Consider the following 17,867-nt stretch of genomic DNA (forward strand, 5'->3'; position numbering starts at 1 on the left):
ATTAAAAATGTATAAAAAAAAGTATGTAAAAACGCGCATTTTTTTACGCGGCGTTTTTTTTCTTGTCAACATTTAAAAATGGGCTGCAAATCAGTGGCAAATGCGGACTGAAGAGGACCCCCGTGGTAGAAAAGTACATGGGCACCTCTACGAGGGGCGTTCGTTAAAGATTTCCCCTGACCCGCGTTTTTACCCCACAGACCTGTAAAGGGAAACTGAAATAAAAATTGCACTTGCTTTTTTTTTTTTTTTAAGTGCGGCTTCCCCCCCCAAAAAAAAAATGCTATTCTAAAAGCTGATCCAAAATGCCTAAAAATAAAATAAACCGCAATAAACTGATTGCGTATTTTGCTACAGACATCTGTGAAAAATGTAAAAAAATAAAATAAAATGAAATCGCGCATTTTTGTACATTGGAACATGGTCTTAGGATTCGATCACGTCTCCTCTTTCGCCGATTTTTTTTTATGTTGGATGCAAAAAAATATTAAAATCACATTGCACAAAAACTAAAATTGTACAATCAGAGTAACAAAAAAAAAAAAAAACAACAACAAAAAACTGATCAAATGTGACTAAGGCTATGTTCACATTTGCGTTGTGCGGTGCTGCGTCGGCGACGCAACGCACAACGCAAACAAGAACGCATGCAAAACGCATAGTTTTGCGATGCATGCGTCCTTTTTTTGCAGGATTTTGGACGCAAAAAAAAGCATCTTGCTGCGTCCTCTGCGCCCTAACGCTTGCGGCAAAAAAGACGCATGCATCGCAAAACGCATGTCCATGCGCCCCCATGTTAAATATAGGGGCGCATGGGTCGTCGCGGCTGTGCCCGACGCAGCCCGGCAGAACGCAAATGTGAACGTAGCCTAAGTAAGGCTACGTTCACATTTGCGGTGCGTCGGGCGCAACCGCGGCGACGCATGCGCCCCTATATTTAACATGGGGGGGCGCATGGACATGCGTTTTGTTGCATTTTGTGATGCATGCGTTTTTTGGGCGCAAGCGTCAGGGCGCAGAGGACGCTGCTTGTTGCATTTTTTTTGCGCTATAAAAATGAACGCATGCGTCACAAAACGCAGCGTTTTGCATGCGTTTTTGCGTGCGTTGTGTCGCCGACGCAGCACACAACAACGCAAATGTGAAGGTAGCCTAATAATGACATGGAAGCCTGGGGTCTCAGAAAGTCAGGCTGAGAGATTTAACCCCTGACTGCAATTTCCTGCACAACACCCCCCCTTGTAAGTGCAGCAGGTTGTTGCTCTGTCTTCCCTCCAGGATGGGGGGCTGCTCTGTGAATCCCCCCCTTTCCCTTTGATTAATAATAAAGCAAGTAACATCCCCAGTGGCTGCACATTCCTGGGATTCCAGCAATGTGATGTAAGAAGGAAGGAGAAGCAGGGTCCATCCAATGCACTACTTCACACCAAGACATTGTGAGTCCCAGGCAGGCAGCACAGCCTCCTCCTCCTCCTGTGACTCTGCCCAGTCTCTGCAGCCTCCTCCTCCTCTTCCTCCTCTTTATTCCTCCTCCTTCATTTGCAGAGTTTGCAGCCGAACTTTTTGAGCTCCTGATTTTTTTTAGCTGACAAAGTCCTGCTCCTGGCTGGAGACCTGAGTCTGCTCAATGCTGAGGATCTGCTGCAGGTGGAGGGTGATTTATTGTCTGGTGGAGGAGACTTGAGGACACGACTCTTAGATTTTTGTAGTTGGATGAAGCTGCTGGAGGTGCAGACTGGAGTAATTGGGGAGTAATGCAGGTGAGTGCACACTGGGCTCAGGTCTCATCCAGAGGAGGCCACATGCACCAAACAGTGGCACAGCAATATATAGGGATAGACTTTTTTTTTTGGCATATTGAGGTGTCTTATTGTTCCTGTAGGTCAGTGATGTCTGCTGCCCACAAAAAAAATAATCACTGCACAAATTTTTGTATTTACCAGTCAAAAATTGGTCGCCAAACGTTGACTTTGCTGAATTTCAGATGCGATTGTAGTTCATGGTGGTTGTCATTGTGTGTGTGTGTGTGTATACATGTAGAGTATATAATATTTTTCTCTATCGCCCACAAACTGAGAATCGTCTATCTTTGTGACCTGGGTTTATTTTTATAATAATAATAATAATAATAATATAGCAATCTTATTCCATGGCGCTTTACATGTGAAAAGGGGTATACATAATAAAAAAAGTACAATAATCACAATCCGTACTCCATTTCATCAATTACCTCAGCAGTTAGTGCAAAAATGTTACTGCAGATATATATATATATATATATTTTTTTTTTTTCTGTAATTTGCATCCTTGGCGGTGAAGACATTAAACTCCAGGCGCGCGTCGTCGCCCCGGTTCAGATCCGTGCTGGAACATGTCTGCTCCTCGCATTATACAGTGTGCGTTCTGCCTGGATCCGTATGTTGTGTGTGTTTACACTGGCAGCCGCGGACCGCCCATCGTGGTTTTTTTTTTTTTTTTTTTCTTTTTTCTTACCTTGTCCCTTTTGTTAAGCGATCAGTCAAGTCTGCACTGGCCGCAGAGACCCCGCTCCTCATCTGGTTACAACACGCTTCTTCGACATTCCTGCTTTCTACTAATATTACGCCTGAGTGGGATATGTGCCATGTCTGGCCCTGTTACCGCTGCTCCACTAGGATATTTTTTTTTTTCCATTCAGGAGTCCGGGAAAGCTGAGTGACGAGAACTACAGGAGCTGTCATGGCGGCCAATGTGGATATGAGAAACCCGTATAGCTCAGACTTCTTATGTTTTTGGTCACCACTACTGCTTCCGCATGGGTTGTTACCTGGCATTCCCAAACTCCTAAGGGTATGTTCACACAGTTATTTTTTTTTTTTGAGGCGGTTTTGGAATAGAAACTGAAATGCTCTAAAATATCCCTCGGAGAAAACTCTTTAAAAACATGTCAATTTCTTCTCCAAAAAACTGAGCAAAAATACTCCGTGTGAACACAGGATAAGGGTATCTGCGCAGATCGTCTTTTTGCTCTGTTTTTGGAGCAGAAACTGATCCGATCCATCAAATTTTCTAAGATTTGGAGTATGTCTGCTCTAAAAACTCCTCAAAAAGCTCTGTGTGCACATTGTCCAGGTTTGATCATTATTTTTTTTTTTTTCGGCTTTGAGCAGAACTGCTACAAAAACACTTTGAAGGCTCTTCCGTTTCTATTGGGAATCAACTTTGCTGTTGCATGGGAGGTTTTTTTTTTGCCTTTTTTTTTAGTTTTCTTGGAAGAGGTTTTGAAAAATGGCGGCTGATGGGGGGAGGGAAAAAGGCTTGTTCCGTCTTTGAAGCAACTCTCAATATAATGTACTGCAAAAACTGTTTCAGGAGGAAAAAAAAACTCAAATTCCTCAAACTCTTTTAGGTTATGTGCACACTGAGTCATGGAGCGAAAACTGAGTGGAAACTCCAAATCTTCCTTAATTTTTTTTTTTTTTAATTGGAAGTTTCTCTTCAGTTTCCACTCCAAACACTAAGCAAAAAAAAACTAGGCCAGGTCTACACGTTGAGTTTTTGCTGAGTTTCTTTACATCGGTATTTGTAAGCCAAAACCAGGAGTGGAACAATCACTTCTGTATTTTTCCTCCACTCCTGGTTTTACAAATACTGAGGTAAAATACTGACAAAATGATGAATGTGTGACCATGGCCTAAGCGATGATTCATCAAGGCCTTTCCACCAGTATTCTGGCGCAAAAAAATCTTTCAAATTTTACATAATTTTGGGGCAACTTGAGGCTGCGTTAACATTTTGGGACTCTTGGCGCTCTCCGGCCATTTTTGCCCAGCCTGGACAAAGTTGCGTGACGACCGACGTTCGTCAAATTCATGATAAGCGTCAGCTTTCGCTACGCCGCAGATATTTCTCCAGCAGGTATCGGAGTTGGTTTTATGGCGAGGTGTACACTAGTTATGAGCGAATGTGCTGGGATAAGCAGGGCTGTGGAGTCGGAGCCCATTTTGGTGGAGTCGGAGGTTTGGCTTACCCACTCCACAGCCCTGGGGATAAGGCATTATCCGAGCATGCTCGCGTGCTAACCGAGTGACTTCGGCGTGCTCGAATAATATATTCGAGCGTCCGCATGTCTTCACTGCTGTTTGACAGCCGCAACACATGCAGGGATTGGCTGTTGAACAGCCGCGAAACATGTTGCCGTGGGGTCACAAACATATTTTTCAAGCACATGGAAGTCACTCGGTTAGCACACGAGCATGCGAGGATAACGTCTCATCAAAGCACGCTCGTTCAACATTCCTAATCCATGAAGAGGTGTATGCGTCTAACTCGAGCAATCGCCTCCTCAAGACTGGCATGAACGACGCCGGTCTTGATGAATTGGCCCCTCAGTGTGCTAATACATATCCCTTAGGGAAAGTGAGAAATTTTCCTGAAGTTGTTTCTGCTTGAAAACCTCGTCATTTTTTGACTGTTTCAAAAAACTCCGCCTTATGGACTAGTTTTCCTTGTTCTACAGCGATCTATTCCCTAATCCTATATTTTCACTTTACAAGATAGATTTACTAAAAGAAAGTTTTTTGAGTAACTGTAATGATATCCATTTAAGGTACCGTCACATTTAGCGACGCTGCAGCGATCTAGACAACGATGCCGATCGCTGCAGCGTCGCTGTGTGGTCGCTGGAGAGCTGTCACACAGACAGCTCTCCAGCGACCAACGATGCCGAAGTCCCCGGGTAACCAGGGTAAACATCGGGTTACTAAGCGCAGGGCCGCGCTTAGTAACCCGATGTTTACCCTGGTTACCAGTGTAAATGTTAAAAAACAAACAAACACTACATACTTACATTCCAGTGTCTGTCCCCCGGCGTTCTGCTTCCCTGCACTGTGTGAGTGCCAGCCGTAAAGCAGAGCGGTGACATCACCGCTGTGCTTTACGGCCGGCCGGCGCTCACAGTGCAGTGAAGCAGAACGCCGGGGGACGCGACAGACACCGGAATGTAAGTATGTAGTGTGTTTTTTTTTTTTTTTTTCACATTTACACTGGTAACCAGGGTAAACATCGGGTTACTAAGCGCGGCCCTGCGCTTAGTAACCAGATGTTTACCCTGGTTACCAGTGAAGACATCGCTGAATCGGCGTCACACACGCCGATTCAGCGATGTCTGCGGGAGATCCAGCGACGAAATAAAGTACTGGCCTTTCTGCTCCGACCAACGATGTCACAGCAGGATCCTGATCACTGCTGCGTGTCAAACACAACGATATCGCTATCCAGGACGCTGCAGCGTCACGGATCGCTAGCGATATCGTTGTTAAGTTGGTCAGTGTGAAGGTACCTTTAGGCTAAGGAACAGTTCACACCACCATATTGTGACTGTGCTAATTCCTAGCAAGTCTTGTAACCCTAACTAAAGCTACGCTCTCATGGAGCAATTTTTTTTTTTTTTTTTTTTTATAGAATAATCAGAGTTTTTAAGTAGAAAATGCATTCTGTGTTTTCATTGTTAGAAAAAAAACCTCTCAAACTTCTCGTATGGACGTCAAAGTGGAATTTTTCATGAGGATTTTGGAGCAGACTTGCTTCGCAATCCTCCTGGAGGAGGGGTTGAGAACTTTGTCATACTAGAATAATGATGCTTGGTTATAATGCCAACCAGGTAGGGAATTAGGGGAATAATGCAGACAAGAATATAGGGCTGCCAAACGGTCACGTCAGATTTTGGTGCAAATTCAGTCTGGAAATTTACATCAAGTCTGATTCCAATCTAGAGCTAAACGTGGAAAGCCGAGGGATTTTCCAATGTTTATTCGTGGCACTTCTCACCGAACACCTGTGTCAAAATACGAGTGTAAGCCCCAGGTTTCTTAGGTGGATCTTGTAGTATAATACATGGCGCATTTGCACGGTGGCTCAGTGGTTAGCACTGGAGCCTTGCAACGCTGGAGTCCTGGGTTCAGATCCCACCAAGAACAACATTGCAAGGAGGTATGTTCTCCCCATGTTTGCTTGGGTTTCTTCTCACATTCCAAACACATACTGATAGGGAAGCTAGATTGTGAGCCCCATCAGGGATGATGTGTGCAAATTGTAAAGCGCTGCGGAATATGTTGGCGCTATATAAAAAAAAAAACATTTATTATTATTATTATTATTATTATTATTTACAGTACACATGAGAACATGGCTCGGTAGAATTTTCTTTGATTTTTCTATTCGATAGAACTATTCCACTAATTCCCAGTATGAGCTCTCCTAGAACCTATGTTCTACCACTCTGCATTCAGTTCCTAGGTCTCCATGGTTACAGACTACAAACAAACATTCCGTGTAGACTGATTTTGAAGTCACTGAAATTTTTTTTTCTAATCTGATTTTTAAAATGTCTTTTAACCGTTCCAAAAAAAACACTGTACATGACTTCTAGAGGGATAAGAACTACACGTGGAAGATCTCCTGATGGCAGATCCTGTTCTTCTCAGCCCTGAGCCCCCTGCATTCCTGACCTGACCTGTGACCTCCTGGATCCACCTGCTGCATTTTTGCTCGTTGTGTTGGTTATCGCCCTCTTTCCTAAATTCGAAGTGAGGCAGCCTCCCCTAAATCGCATATTTCTCTATTATATCAGTGAGTGACAATTCTGGTGAGTGGGCATGTTGGCAAAAAATGGAACTATGAGGGCTAATTAGACCCAAACGTCTGTGTCTTTATGTACCTATGGCAGCACTTATTGTCTTGTTTTTAAGCTTTGTCACAGTCAGACCATTTGAAGTCTACCAGTGTGCAAAACCCTTTATAGAAAAGACAGCGGAGCATGAGAGTATTGAACTTTGGCAAAAAAAGTATTGAAAGACTCCATGAAGATGAAGATTGACATATCTTTATGACAAACTAAGGTCTACAATCAGTTATTGGCTTAGTTTTTGTTTGACAAGATATGTTAACTATGGAGGTATTGGAGTAGGGGCAGATGGCTGATGGACCCTCTCCAGCACTTGTCTTCTTAGATTGGAGCGTCGGTTTAGCCTATCAGTGCCTGTGCACACTAAAGACTTTTCACTGAATTATTTTGTTTTAATTATTTCACCCGAACACCTCGTCTATTTGCCGCTGTTTCACTGATTCTGGAACAGTTTTTCTTTTTCTTCTGTGCCCCTCCATTCCAAAGTTATACCCCTCATTAATAATGGTGCAAATTTGCCTTTCAACCAACTGGGCGCATACCACGGAACTTATCTGTGGGTGTGGCCATATTTTTATTGGCCAGAGTCAGAGGAGAAAAGGCAAACGCTTCCAGAGAAGTTCTTTTGGTATACACCCAGTTGGCTGAAGGGAATATTTGCACCTTTAAAGAACATTGGAAGGGAGAGGGCACAGAAGAAAAAGAAAAGTGTTCTAGAATCAGTGGGGCAGCAGCAATAGGAGATGCTTGGCTTAAACGGTTATTCTCAATTCCAAGATCCTTTCCCAATGTGTAGTAGGGGTAATAATAACGGCAAATACCTTCTATTAGAATTGTGGTATAGTTCTTCTGATTCACTATGTCGCTTACCCCATGTGTAGCGCATTGCAGTAGCTCAGGTATCCATGGCAACAACCACTGACAGCTGTCACTGAGTGGTCGTAGGCTTAGATATCTATGGCTAAGTGATATAGCTAATCAGAAGAACTATACAACATTTCTAATTGGAGGTATTTGCTAATATTCTTATTATACCTACTACATATTGGGATAGGATCTTGGAGATAGGAATACCCCTTTAAATTAAAATCCAGTGAAAGGTCTTTTTGTAAGCCCATTAACACCAAGCAATTCAAGGTTGGCGTGATTACCCCAGGGGACACATTTCTCAGTAGTTGAGCAGTACAGGAGATGAAGGAAGTGGGAGGATGTGACATAGTAGGGTGATGGCTGGAGGCCATTAAAAACTCTGTGAGGAAACGTTAACTTGGATTTTTCTGAGGCATCGAGACGAGGAGTTTTTCCAGGACGTCCCCCTGACAGCACCCTGGAGGACGTCCTCCTCCTCCTTGCAGGGACAGGAAAAACACACGAGAGGTTAAAAGGTCTCACTCCGCCCCCTTTTCCTTCAGTGTTTTTCCTGTCCCTGCGCAGGGTGCGAAGGCTTACCGGAGGGCTCAGGGGGATCATGCGGCTGGTCCAATATCCTTCCCCCTGTCAAGTGGCCCAGGGCAGAAACTTCCTGGTGGGGAGTCCCCCTCTGCCCCAGAGACCAGTCGAGCAGACGAGCTCCTGGGTAGAGTCGCTTCCTCCCGGTGGGGGGCTCTCGGCTCTGGCGCCATGCGGCAGGAGAATAGGCGCCAAGAACCATGTGTTCCATACAGGAACACGGAGGAGTCGGCGGTCAGCAGCCACTCCGGGAACCGAGCGTCACTTCTGGTGACGTCAGCGGGGAAGCAGCTTGCGTTCCACATCGTGGAACGCGGAAGTAGGTGCAAAAATAGCCGAGCAACACTTCATACGTTCAGCATCCCTTGTTTTGCACAGGGTGTGTGTCTTGGAACCAGTGTCTAAATGCCTGAAACGAAAGATGATATGGAATTCAGGAGTGAGGATGCCGGGGTAAGTGCGCATAGCGCAGATGCACCTGAACCCGCATGTAGACACTAAGCCCAGCCCTATTATCCCTATTCTTGTATTATTTAGGATAAGGATATCACACAGACACCCCTCCCAATGGCTGAAAAGCCAGGCAAGGCCTCGGCGAAGTGTGAGGCTATGTGCACACGTCAGGATTTCTTGCAGAAATTTCCTGAACAAAACCGGACATTTTCTGCAAGAAATCCGCATGCGGTTTTTCTCGCTTTTTTTTTTTTTGCACGTTTTGACGTGTTTGTTGTGTGTATTTTGCGCGTTTTTTCCGGAGCTTCCCAATGCGGGAAAAACTCAAAAAATCCGCAAAATTAATGAACATGCTGCATTTTTGACCGCAATGCGTTTTTTTCGCGGGAAAAAAACGCATCATGTGCACAAAAATTGCAGAATGCATTAAAAATTATGGGATGCTTAGGTATGCGTTTTTAAAGCGTTTTTCCCACGGGAAAACGGACGAAAACGTGAAAAATCCTGAACGTGTGCACATAGCCTAACTGTTGCTCCATATGCCATTTAAAGCTTCCAGAGGCGTACAAAAAATCACTCTGCAGCTCATGTATTTCCAAGGTTGTAAGGGAAGAACAACCAACACTCTCGTCTGAGATGAGGAGTTTAATCTGGGAGGACGTGCAAGACTCCTTGGCTACCATATCACAACAGCACCATTCCAGTCCAAGTCCGAGCGGTAAGAGACCCAGATGGGACCCAGAACAGAGAGATCTTGAGATATCCTCAAACGAAGAATCAGACTTTAAGAGCTCAGACCAGGAAGAAGGGGAGCTTCCACTAGAAGAGCAGGATCAAGGAAGGAAATATCTCTTCCCAGTGGAAGATACGGAAGATCTAGTACAGGCGGTGAGAAATACTATGCAGATGAAGGAGGAGCCGCGTACAAAGTCCAGACAGGATCTAATGTTTGGAGGTCTTGCATCTCCGAGACAGACGGTGTTCCCTGTAAGCGAACATATCCGGCTGATGATATTGCAAGAATGGAAGGAAGCAGAGCGTAGACTAGTGATGTCCCGGGAATTTAAGGGCCTTCTACCATTTGACCCAGATGATATCAAGACATGGGAAGAAATCCCTAAAGTCGACGTACCTTTGGCCAAAGTTACAAAAAAGACATCCATTCCTTTTGAGGACTCTTCAAGCTTCAGAGATGCCATGGACCGCAAGGCAGATATTCTACGTCGAGCTTGAGAAAAGTCAGCAGCCCTGATACAGACTAATATAGCGGCTACTTCGGTGGCCAGATCCATGTTCTTATGGATGGGGCAATTGGAAGAACATTTAGTTAATAAAACCCCACGGGCTGAAATAATTTCTTCCCATTATAAAATCCGCTACGGCCTTCATTGGTGATACTTCAGCCGAATCAGTGAGATTTGCGGCTAGAAATAATTCCTTGTCTAATGTGACCCGTAGAGCTATAAGGCTTAAATCCTGGTCGGGAGATAATTTATTTTTAGAGGCGTTATGTGCCATTCCCTTCGCAGGATCTAGGGTGTTTGGACAGGCGTTAGATGACATCTTGGAGTTTGCGTCTGAGGGCTTGTTTACATTTGCGAGAAACACGTCCGTGTCTCGCATGTGAAAACCAAGCTCTGGCGCCGGCACTCCAGAGCGGAGAGTGCATCTGCATAGCAACACATGGAGCTGCACGCTCCACTCCCAAGTGCCGACGCCAGAGCTTGGCTTTCACATGCGAGACACGGACGTGTTTCTCGCAAATGGAAACGAGCCCTTATAGTAAAAAAGGGTTTCCTGAGGATAAACCCAAGAAATTTCAGCCCTTTCGGAAAAGACCACCACCTCGCAACCAACCTTACTATAGAGAGCAGTGGATCCAACAGAGGAACCTATAAAGGTTCCTATGCTCAGAACAGAAGGGGGAAAAAATCCCTTTTCGGATTAATCTCTAGATCTAGACGACAATGACGCCATAGGTATAGGGGGCAGGCTCAGCCTTTTTCTAAACTGGAGTCAAATAAAAAATGAATACCGTATATACTCGAGTATAAGCCGAGATTTTCAGCCCAAATTTTTTGGCTGAAAGTGCCCCTCTCGGCTTATACTCGAGTCACGGTAGCGGTGGGGTGAGGGCGCTGAGGTATACTTACCTAGTCCCAGCGATCCTCGCGCTGTCCGTGCCGTCCCACGGTCTTCTGTGATGCAGCGTCTTCCCTCTTCAGCGGTCACGTGGGACCGCTCATTAGAAAAATGAATAGGCGGCTCCACCTCCCATAGGGGTGGAGCCGCATATTCATTTCTCTAATCAGCGGTGCCGGTGACCGCTGATAGAGAAAGAATCTGCGGCACCGAAGACCAGCTGTGACAGGCAGAGGGAGAGGATCGCTGGGACTAGGTAAGTATGTCATATTCACCTGTCCACGTTCCAGCCGCCCGGCGCCTCCATCTTCCCGGCGTCTGCGCTCTGACTGTTCAGGTCAGAGGGCGCGATGACGCATATAGTGTGCGCGGCGCCCTCTGCCTGATCAGTCAGAGCAGAGACGCCGGGACCGGACGCTGGGAGCTGCAAGCAAGAGAGGTGAGTATGTGTTTTTTTTTTTTTTTTTTGTTTTTTTTTTATTGCAGCAGCAGCGGCGGCACAAATTTATGTGGAGCATCTATGGGGCACAATGAACGGTGCAGAGCACTGTATGGCACAGCTATGGGGCACAATGAACGATGCAGAGCACTGTATATGGGGCACAGCTATGGGGCACAATGAACGGTGCAGAGCACTGTATATGGGGCACAGCTATGGGGCACAATGGACGGTGCAGAGCACTATATGGGGCACAGATATGGGGCACAATGAACGGTGCAGAGCACTGTATGGGGCACAGCTATGGGGCACAATGAACGGTGCAGAGCACTGTATATGGGGCACAGCTATGGGGAAATATGAACGGTGCAGAGCACTGTATGGCACAGCTATGGGAAAATAATGATTTATTTTTATTTTTGAAATTCACCGGTAAATGCTGCATGTCCACCCTAGGCTTATACTCGAGTCAATAAGTTTTCCCAGTTTTTTTGTGGCAAAATTGGGGGGGTCGGCTTATACTCGAGTATATACGGTATGTCCTAAATATAATATCAGAGGGCTAAAAAATAGAGCTTATATCTACCCCGCCCCAAAGGTGTATCTGACCGACAACCGTGGCAGCCGATTTTCCTATGTTCTCAGGCCTTCAGGAACTTTTCAGCTCCAAGGTCATAGTTCAGGTTCCCTCATCAGAAATAGGCAGAGGTCACTACTCTTCCCTATTCTCAATCCCGAAACTGTCAAGGGAAATATGCACTATCATAAACCTAAAACTGTTAAACGTATGGGTCAAATACAAAAGGTTCAGGATGGAATCTATAAGGTCAACCATCCACCTCATAGACAAAAATTCAGTAATGTGCACTCTCGACCTGAATGCGTATTATTAGATTCCAATCCATCCAACCTCTCACTTCTGAGGTTCTCGGTAGGTCTGCCAGACCAAACCTGCCACCTCCAATATCAATGCCTCCCGTTCGGCTTGGCCTCAGCTCCAAGAATATTTACGAAGCTGATCGCAGAGGTAGTTGCATACCTAAGAAACCAAGGAATTACAATAATTCCTTATTTGGATGATTTTCTCCTGGTAGCCCGATCAGAAAGGACTTTACTCCTACACAAAGATCGAACCATTGCGGTGTTAGAACACCTTGGCTGGGTCGTAAATCTAAAAAAAATCACACCTGAAGCCCGAATCTCGGAAGGTATTCCTTGGAGTGCTTCTGGATTCTACCTGCAGACAATCCTTTCTACTAAGAGAAAAGTAGGAGTCAATAAGGAAAATCCTCACAGAATTCCTGAGACATCGGGTTACCATAAGATCAGCCATGAAGATCTTAGGAATAATGACAGCCTGTATCACCGGTGTCAGGTGGGCCCAAGCCCACTCAAGACTATTACAGAGACAAGTTCTCTCGGTATGGGATCGTTGCCAGATGTCTCTGGACAGACCAATACATCTATCAACAGCAGTGAGAAGATCATTACGATGGTGGACACAACCCGGCAACCTAAGGACAGGTGTCTCATGGATTCCGACCCCTTGTGTAGTAATCACCACAGACGCCAGTCAGTGGGGATGGGGAGCACACCTAGAAGGGAGTTTTTTCAGGGCAGGTGGGCCGAAGACATCAGCCACAAGTCATCAAACTTCAGGGAACTGTATGCAGTTTGGGAGACCCTAAGAAGAAACCGTTCTCGGTTAAAGAACAAGCATGTGAAGATTTTAACGGACAATATGACAGCAGTGTCATTCTTGAGACACCAGGGAGGTCCCAAGCACAAAGCAGTACAAAATCTAGTGCAAAAGATATTTGTCTGGGCAGAGAACAGTTATTTCAATTACAGCAGTGCACTTAGAAGGGTCGCAAATTATCCTGGCCGACTACCTAAGCAGGAGGAAGGTCTGTCCAACGGAGTGGGAACTAAACCAAGAAGTTTTCCAACTATTATGCCACCGTTGGGGAACTCCCAGAATAGATTTTTTTGCCACAAGAAAAAATTCGAAGGTGCCCAGATTCTATTCCCACAATCCTTCAGACATGCCAGAAGCAGTCGACGCCTTAAGCCAGACATGGGACGAACCACTCTCTCCTATGCGTTTACCCCGTTGGCATTCATTCCAGTGGTACTCGGTAAAATCCAGGAAGACCAGGCAACAGTTCTGTTGATTGTGCCATTCTGGCCAAAGAGAAGCTGGTTCCCGTTGCTGGGGTCCATGACTACAGAGAAACCAATCAAACTTCCTCTATGGAAGGACATCATCTATCAGGGTCCTGTCTTGCACCAAAACCTGGGAAGGTTACTCCTGTCAGCATGGATCCTGAAAGGGACATCTTGAAAGCTCGGGGTTTATCAGATGAAGTCATTTCAACCATTCAAGCTAGCAGAAAACCAGTAACTTCGGCGATCTACTACAAGATCTGGAAAAAATCCTGTATGGAAGATAGCAGGTCAGCCGTGTTGCCAGAGACCCCGGATGTCGCCAGAGTTCTGGATTTTCTTTAGTCTGGGTTCAACATGGGTCTAAAGGTACCGTCACATTTAGCGACGCTGCAGCGATATAGACAACGATGCCGATCGCTGCAGCGTTGCTGTTTAGGTCGTTGTGTGCTCGCTGGAGAGCTGTCACACAGACAGCTCTGCAGCGACCAACGATGCCGAAGTCCCCGGGTAACCAGGGTAAACATTGGGTTACTAAGCGCAGGGCCGCGCTTATTAACCCGATGTTTACCCTGGTTACCATTGTAAAAGTTAAAAAAAACAAACACTACATACTTACATTCCGGTGTCTGTCTCTCGCCGTCAGCTTCCCTGCACTGTCAGCGCCGGCCAGCCGTAAAGCAGAGCACAGCGGTGATGTCACCGCTGTGCTCTGCTTAGCTGACGCCGGGGGACAGACACCGGAATGTAAGTATGTAGTGTTTGTTTTTTTTTACTTTTACAATGGTAACCAGGGTAAACATCGGGTTACTAAGCGTGACCCTGCGCTTAGTAACTCGATATTTACCCTGGTTACCAGTTAACACATCGCTGGATCGGCGTCACACACGCCGATCCAGCGATGACAGCGGGTGATCAGCGACCAAAAAAAGGTCCTGATCATTCACAGCGACCAACGATCTCCCAGCAGGAGCCTGATCGTTGGTCGCTGTCACGCATAACGATTTAGTTAACGATATCGTTGCTACGTCACAAAAAGCAACAATATCGTTAACGAAATCGTTATGTGTGAAGGTACCTTTTAGGCCTAGTATCCTTAAGGTACAGATTTCGGCCCTCAGCACTTTCTTAGATTATCCTTTGGCCTCCCAATTAGGTTTGTTAAAGCCATTCAGCGATTGCGTCCCACCTTTAGGCAGTTAACCCCCTCTTCGGACTTAAACTTTGTCCTCGGGGCTTTATGTAAAGAACCTTAGGCATGTTTTCACCTAGGGCATATCTTAGTTCGTACATGGGAAAACAGCCTTTCTAGTAGCAATTACGACAGCTAAAAGAGTGGGAGAGATTCAGGCTCTATCTATTAGGGATCCGTATCTTCAGATTCGCGATGATCACATAATCGTAAAATTAGACCCATCGTTTATCCCCAAAAATTGCATCAGTACAAAACCGGAACCAAGAAAAAAGGAACCTCCTTTTGCGAAAACTCCTCTAATGCAAAAGAGCAATCTTTACACTCCCTGGACGTAAGACTAGCAGTTTTAGACTATCTAGAGGCCGCTAGTACCTGGAGAAGGGACCCTAACCTATTTATCCTGTTTGGGGGAAAAAATAGGGGTAAAAAAAGCTTCCAAAACTTCTATACCTAGATGGATCACAACTGTAATTGCTAAAGCCTATTCATCAGAAGGGGTAGACTGCCAAGTGGGAATTAAAGCTCATTCTACTAGGGCTATTTCAGCATCATGGGCTGAACGAGCGGGGGCGTCCTTAAAACAAATATGTAAGGCCGCAACCTGGGCCAGGGTGAATACATTCTGTAAACATTATAAACTTGACGTGTTAGCAGCCCAGCAAACGTCATTTAGGAGAAAAGTTCTCCAAGCAGTAGTCCCACCCTAAAGGAGTTTTCTTTGGTATTCTCCAGGGTGCTGTCAGGGGGACATTCTGGAAAATGGGTATTAGACCTACCGGTAATTCGGTTTCCAGGAGTCCATCCTGACAGCACAGTTACTTTCCACCGCTATGTATACTATTTACATATGCTGTAATATGGTTTGGTTAATTAAAAGAATTCAAATTGCGTCTATCCATGGTGTGGTACTTGTCAAAACACTGAAGGGAAGGGGGCAGAGTGGGACCTTTTAACCTCTCGTGTGTTTTTCCTGTCCCTGCAAGGAGGAGGAGGACGTCCTCCAGGGTGCTGTCAGGATGGACTCCTGGAAACCGAATTACCGGTAGGTCTAATACCCATTTTCAAGAGGAAACTTTTTAGGGAATTTTTGGAAGAGATTTTATTTTCTTGAAATATATTTGAGTTTTGTATTATTAATTTTTTTTTTTTTTTTTTTTTTTCCTTCGACCTTTTGATTTGACCGCTTAGAGCTCATTTAATCAGAATCCACTTTAATAAAGCGACTTGTATTATTCATTATTTTTAAATAAAATACCTCTTCAGGAATTAAATGATCAAAAAACTAGGTCAGGGAGGACCTCCATAGTCTTACATAGAAAACATTGGATTATATGGGTCTCGCTTAGTTATCAGCAATGGTCCTTCTCGTAGATCAACGTGAGCCTATAGTGCATCTTCACCTTGGTTCTAGGTCGGAAGTCTTCGTGTCTGGGCATGAGGCTTTTCATGGCGGTGTGTGAAGATTTTGGGGTGCATCCTGTTTCTAAATACCTTGGTTCTGGAATTTCCTGTGTTGGTGTACTCTATTTTCTTTGCCCTAACGTGACGTTTTCCCATAATGTATAAACATGGCTTCTTCTAATTTCGGGAGCTAAGGTCTTTCCTCTGTAGTGTGTTGAGATATGCCACCATCTGTGACCACTTTGAGGGTCCATAGATATTTGAAACGTGCACGTTTTGAAACGTGCACCGTGCTTGGCTCGGAATACCCGGCCTAATCCCTGTACCTGCCCTGATTCTGTGAACTAGGCGATAACTTTTCCTCTCAGTGTTGGTGAGACATGCCACCACCTGTGACCACTTTGAGGACCCGTAGATCTTAGGCCGGGTTTCCCATGTCTGAAATGCGCACCGTGCTTGGCTCGGAATACCCGACCTAATCGCTGTACCTCCTGAGCTAATGCCCTAATTCCGTGAACTAGGTGATACCTTTCCTCTGTGTTGGTGAGACTTGCCACCATCTTTGACCACTTTGAGGACCCGTAGATCTTAGGCCGGGTTTCCCATGTCTGTGAAATGCGCACAGTGCTTGGCTCGGAATACCCTGCCTGATCTCTGTGCTAACGCCTCTTAGGTATGCCCGTTTAGCCTAGCCAAGTGTGCAGGTGTTTATCAGGTGGTTATGAGAGAATCCAAATGTGATGGAGTGATATCTCTGTGGGGTTCACCACTAGACTTGAATCCTAGGTTTCAGCATCCTGCCTTGTCCTTTAGGGTTCCTGTACCAATGCAATGGGGTTTGAGGATTGCCCAAAGGTGCCAGTTGGGTGTCTACATAAAGTCACCTGTATTATAACCGGTGCAACTTTTTTTTATATGATGTACTTATTTTTTTTAATCTTTTTGAGGTGTGTGTGTGTGTGGGGGGGGGGGGGAATAGATGTAGTACTTGGTTTTATCCAGGGTGGCTGTTCAGCTTTGCAGCTGTCAAAACCTACTGAGAATTGCAGCAGGACAGCAGCAGTTCTCCTAATCCCGGCTTAAAACAAACACACATTAAGCGTGTTTGTGTATTTTAAAAGAGAAAAAAAATGTCATCGAACATCTGTTTTAAATTGGGGTTTTATTAATGTCTACAATGACTACACCGAGCGCAAGACTTGAGGCTACAATTTAGGGCACCAACTACTTTGCCCTTTGTAGCAAACAATAGAATAGGATGAATAGGGTCACACAAAGAAAAGAATGAAGTGGATTTTTTCTTTTTTTGCTGTGGAGGTATCTTGCATTCCAATGATGGTGGCACTAAATGCTCTATGACCCTGGCCTTTTTTTATGGTCCGTAAAAGGACAGTGTTTGTCAGAGATCATCAGCCCCGGAGAGCGTGGAATGCATTGTTATGGCCAACACTAAACCTACAAGACTAAAGCAAGAATGTTCTTTTAAAAAAATTAATAAAATCTTTTTTTTTTTTTTTTTTTTAAATTTTGTGTCAATCCTTTTAATAGGAGTCTCACACTTTTTTTTTTTTTTTTTCTCTAATTTTCTTTATTTTCTTTCTTTTTTGCGGACCCCGAGGGTTGAACGTAGCCTGTGAGATCCGTCAACTGAAGAAGAAACCTGTGAAGTTTGGAAAGTTGTGTACAAGTCATTTTCTCACTTGTCTGTCACATCCTACGACAATTGTCCAAAACACAAGGAATTCGGAGACGACGTGTAACTAGTAGTTCAGACCCAAAGGCTTTTTTTTTTTTTTTTTTTTTTTTTTTTTTTTAGTGTGTGTCATAAAATACTTTTATATATTGTCCATATTTTCTTCATGTGGTTTTTTTTTTTTTTTAAGGCTGGGGCTTCGTGGCAAATTGAGTAGTATCGCTGTTCGTGCAGGCGAAGATCGCAATGCTATGAAAGGATCCAA

General features: G+C 44.9%; 1 protein-coding gene across 1 annotated transcript in view; it reads left to right on the forward strand.

The window, feature by feature from the left end:
* Window positions 1-1,523: 1,523 nt before the first annotated feature.
* PTPN14 (protein tyrosine phosphatase non-receptor type 14) overlaps window positions 1,524-17,867 on the forward strand; it is a 100,583-nt gene continuing 84,239 nt past the window's right edge. The window contains exon 1 of the mRNA XM_069768504.1: window positions 1,524-1,760. The gene's annotated coding sequence lies outside the window, so the exon portion shown is untranslated. The remainder of the gene's footprint in view (window positions 1,761-17,867) is intronic.

The sequence above is a fragment of the Ranitomeya imitator genome, chromosome 5 (genome assembly GCF_032444005.1).
Source record: "Ranitomeya imitator isolate aRanImi1 chromosome 5, aRanImi1.pri, whole genome shotgun sequence".
In the NCBI taxonomy this organism is placed as follows: Eukaryota; Metazoa; Chordata; class Amphibia; order Anura; family Dendrobatidae; genus Ranitomeya; species Ranitomeya imitator.